The sequence below is a fragment of the Heteronotia binoei genome, chromosome 13 (assembly GCF_032191835.1).
Source record: "Heteronotia binoei isolate CCM8104 ecotype False Entrance Well chromosome 13, APGP_CSIRO_Hbin_v1, whole genome shotgun sequence".
NCBI classification, from domain to species: Eukaryota; Metazoa; Chordata; class Lepidosauria; order Squamata; family Gekkonidae; genus Heteronotia; species Heteronotia binoei.
In genome coordinates this window covers 50,374,464-50,379,605 of record NC_083235.1, presented here as the reverse complement: position 1 = coordinate 50,379,605, position 5,142 = coordinate 50,374,464, and positions in this window count along the sequence as shown.

Here is a 5,142-nt window from a genome sequence, read left to right as displayed (position 1 = left end):
CTAGATGTCCATTGTTCCTAGAAGGGGGGGGGAGGAAGAGTTTGCTTTGCTAGGCTCTCTCAATTGCACAGCAGAGCTACTGAGCCAAGCCTCTCTTCCTTCCATTGGCTGAGGATCCTCTCCCTCCTGGTCTCCCGGGAAAGGAAGGAAGAGCCAGAGCTTCCTTTGTCCAGTTCCCTGGATCACATGGGAAAGTTACAAAGAAAGCACCTTTAAAACCAATGAGTGCTAATGTTTTAAGTATGCTTTATTTTAAGGTTTTTTTTAAATCTTTAATTGTCTGTGTCTTTTTAAAGTTTGTCTGTGTCTTTTTAAAGTTTATATCTCTGCTACCTAATCTTAAATAGGTACACACACAGCTCAGCCTGACATGGCTCGGCCCAACAAGATCTCATTTATGTCAAATCTGCCCCTCATAGCAAATGAGTTCGACACTCCTATCCTAGAGAAATAAAAAACAGCTGTTCTAGAGGGGAAAAGAGTCTTTTGCATTTGGTATTTCTCTGGCTCAGTAGCCAAGCTTGGTTTCTGAGGGAGGAGACATTTGGAGACAGTGTTTTCTGACAGGGGATAGTCAGAAAGGTTCTTCTGAAGAAAGAAGAGAGTCTCCTTTGTCTTTACTATATTTTAGCTACTCTGAGGGAGAATTCAGTTTCTCAGTCAAGAAATCTACAGTGCTGCTTTGCTCAAGCAATATTATTGGAAATAGATTTGGCAAGAGTTGACTGGGCAGACAGGTGGAAGAGCTCCCAATCAAGCCAAATAGGAAGAGTTATTCCAAACAGGAAGGGTGAATGTTCAACCATTCTGGCCTTCTCTGTCCATGGTCCCCCTCCAAGTGCCCTTGCTGTTTTGGGTGTTATTTGGGCACTGAAGTTTCTTGGGCTACCTGATATCCCTTGGCTGACACAAGGCATGGGTTTTTGTTATCATCTGTTGCTGCCATTTATTGTTTTATTGTTTTTAATTGTCTGATGGTTTAACATTGTAAGTTGCCCTGGGCCCACTTGTGGGGTAGGACAGGGTATAAATTAAACAACAACAATTATTTATTAGGAAAAGAAGAATAATTCGTGCTAGTGAATATGGCTGCTTTGAGGAGAACCTGAGTCTGGAGCAGAAAGAGATAAGCTTTGAACAACTTCAGGAGTTACTAGGAAGCTGTAATATTTAAAGGGAGAAACTGGATTTCTAAGGGGAGACATCTAGGAAGAAAAAAGCAAATGCTATTCTCCAGAAGAAACATTTGTTAAGAACTGTATTAGATAGGGTTGCCAAGTCCAATTCAAGAAATATCTGGGGACTTTGGGGGTGGAGCCAGGAGACTTTGGGGGTGGACCAGGAGACATTGGGGCGGAGCCAGGAACAAGAGTGTGACAAGCATAACTGAACTCCAAGAGAGTTCTGGCCATCACATTTAAAGGGACAGCACACCTTTTTAAATGTCTTCCTTCCATAGGAAATAATGAAGGATAAGGGCACCTTCTTTTGGGGCTCATAGAATTGGACCCCCTGGTCCAATCGTTTTGAAATTTGGGGGATACTTTGGGGAGAGGCACTAGATACTATATTGAAAATTTGGTGCCTCTACCTCAAAAAACAGCTCCCCCAGAGCCCCCGAAACCGCCAGATCAATTCCCCATTATACCCTATGAGAAGACGTTTCCCTCTCCACCCCCTCCACCCCCCCCCCCCTGTTTCTGGGAAATCTGATGCAGGGGACAGAACTCACTCACCTCCGGAGGTGCAAAGGCACATGGTCCTTTGGGGGCGTGGCTGGGCTCCCCTCCCTTCACCGGCCAGCTGACTGGGGGCGGGAAGCAGCCTGAGAAAACTGAAGAGCTCTGGCTGCCGTTCTCCTCCCTCCCCTCCCCCCGCTTTCCCTTTTATGGCCAGCGGGGGGAGGAGGCTCCAAATCTGGAGTCTCCAGGCCTAGCGGGGGATTTGGGAACCCTAGTATTAGAGCTAAACTATACTAGGCAAAGTACCTCTAGGAGAAAACAACTAAAACCTTGAAACAACTATAAATATGCTCTCTTGAATGTTCTAAGAATTCAGATCTGTATATATGAGGAAATTTTTACCTCAGCAATCTCTATACCTTCTCCTTCTAGTATATATATTTTCCCTGCCTGTTTAATAAAATCTTTGTTCTGTTTTTGAAAGTTTACCTGCCTCAAGTGCCATTTTCAAAAAGGGTTTAAATATAAGACAAGACAGCTCATGTATTTTCCCTTGAGTTTCTGTGCTGAGTAAAAGCCTAAACCAATATCTTAAAAAAAGGCTAGGAAAGTTTAAGTTTGTTTTAGTAAATAATATATACACACTACTGTAGGGCAACTCAGTTACTGAGGGGAACTGTAGTTTTGGTGGGAAATATCTGAGAGCTGGGGAGATACAGGGGTCCATCATACTAACAGTCATACCTTTTCAATTCCTGTACCCCTATAGTTTCCTAAAATAAATTCTAAACCAGGGGTGGCCAAACTGTGGCTTCGGAGCCACATGTGGTTCTTTCATATATATTGAAGCCCCAACCACCCTGTCAGCCAACATGGAGAAGGCAATTTTCTCTTTAACTTACTTCTCTGAGCCAAGCCAGTTTGGAAAGTGCATTTAAAGTTGCTTTCTTTCTACCTCCACCTCCCTCCCTACATACCTTCCTTCCTCCCTCCCTCCCATCATGTGGCTCTCTGACGTTCATGTCTTGCAGCTCTCAAACATCTGATTTTTATTCTATGTAGCTCTTATGTTAAGTAAGTTTGGCCATTCCTGCTCTAAACCTTTTTTGGAATGTTGTTTCATGGTTACTTGTAGTCTATTAGGGAGTCTTTGAGCTGCATACTATCCAGGTAAAGATCCCTATGTCCTGACCCCTTCCACCACTGTCAACTGTGTCAGTTTTCCAGGGTAGCCAGTGGGAAGCTGGAAACCCCCCAACACTGAATTTGGTTGGGGTTCTGGGTGCAAGTTAGAGAGTCCATGCATGATTTAAGGATACATGTAAAAGGGAGAGCATGTGATAATAGTACAAATGGTTCCACAAAGATGGCAAGGTTATTGTATTATCCAGGGCCTCCTTGAATAAAGAAATATTGCAATTACATCTCCATTTTAAATTTAGACTGGTGTGTTTGGGGGTGGGGTCCAAAAGCCTATTGCCCAATTATTGCAAGTTGGGGTGGGGGAACCAGAGGCCTGTGGCCCAAATGGTGGCCTGTGTCTCTGTGTTCTGTACATGGGGGCAGGGAGACAAAGCTGGTTCTCCAAATGTGGAAATTGGCGTAATCCTGCTGCCAACCAAACAAATGCTCCCATAATTTTCAGGCCAGTCGTACATTCTCAGCCTAATCAACCTTACAGGGTAGTTGTGAGGAAAAGAGAGGAGGGAGGAAGTATTTCCTTTCATTCATAAATGAAATATTTACTCTAATTGTCAGTGACATCTTATCTCTCCTTTATAGAGTCCTCTTTCCCTTCAATCTTCAGAGTATTCACTAGCAGAAATGTATTAACAGAAAGAAGAAAGCTTCTTCACATAACATGTTTTTACCTATGCAATTCACTGCTGCAACAGGAAGAGCTGTCCACCAGGGTATATGGTTTGAAAAAAGATTAAACAAATTAATGGAGGATAGATTCATCAATAAACATCAAAGGAAACCTTTATATTCATAGGCAACATACTTCTGAATACCATTTGTTCTGGGACAACAACAGGGGGATGCTTTAGCCTTAGTACCCTTGCTTGTGTTTCTACCAGGGACAACAGATTCACCTCACACTGAAAGGTTTTGATATGTTTTAAAGATTGCATATTAGTTTAACAGCACTGCATGAATTGGCCCTCAGTCTCAGTAAAGCCCCTAAAATTTCAGCAGAAATGTGTGCCTACCTGTAGCATATATCTTCCACCCGCTACCCCCAATTTCATTTGCATCACAAACTCTGTCTCTTCTGGATCTCATTGCCCATTAAAGACAGAAATTTTTGAAAGTGGGAAATAATGGCTTATTTCAAAGCAACAACCCTGCAGCTGTTTGAAATGACACTTTTATTCAAAACCTATTTAAATTTATACATCTTTTCAGAGCCTTTATTATCCTAAGAGACTGAATTGATTTGGATCTAATGCTCCTAATTTTTTTTAAAAAAACAAAGTATTCTCCTTGATTCCTGCATTAGAAAGTTGAGGTGTGATGTGAATAGTTTGGACATGAAACGTGGGTAGCAGGCAATTTATTGGCAATTACGGCTTCAGTTATTTCATAAAATACTGCACTTGGTGAAATCTATTACTGTGGAGATAACAAGTATTAAGAAATAGTCTCATGAAATTACAACTAATTGCCAGACCACTGGAATGTCAGGAATGCAGCTGTATCTGATGGTGAAGGACTGGTAATGGGGCAATCTGGGATTATCTCTCAGGGTTCTGAAAACCAAGGGAAATCCACAGGGATTTGCATTCTGAAACTGGCAATCCTAATGCTTTACTATAAAGTCTGAATAAGAGTTAAGAGCAGCACATAGAACTACACCTGTTGGACAACACTATTATATACATTACTAATTTGGTCTTAAAGGTGCAATCGACTCCTATTTTGTTCTACTACTTCAGACCAGTATGGCTGTCTATTTGGATCTATATACATTACTGTTATGTATACTGCTATATACATGACTGCTTATTGTTATATACATAGAACTACACCTAGGACTCCAAACAACTGCTCTGTTAAGGTTACAGTAGAAGTTGAAGCTCCTTGAAGCTATTAAGCTCTCCTACCCTTAGGAGGATACTACTCTCCCCCATAGTTTACTGCCAATTTGGGTAATGTAGAAAAGGGTGGGGGACATTTAGAATGGTGCTGGTGGGGTACTGATTCTGACAGATCATGTTATAGAGCTCACTATGGTCCTTTCTATACTAGACTTTAATCCTGGTTCACTCCCGGAACTGATATTCTACACTACACTTGAGTTCACCCCTGTTCTTATCTCATTTTTTTTTCATTTCTGTGCTACACTTGAGTTCACCCCTGTTTTTATCTCAGTTGTTCCCCTGTTTTCTTAAGTCAGTGAGCCTTCTGCAAATGGGCAAAATCAAGAACTGTCTCTACATGCATCTTCTCTGCTGTG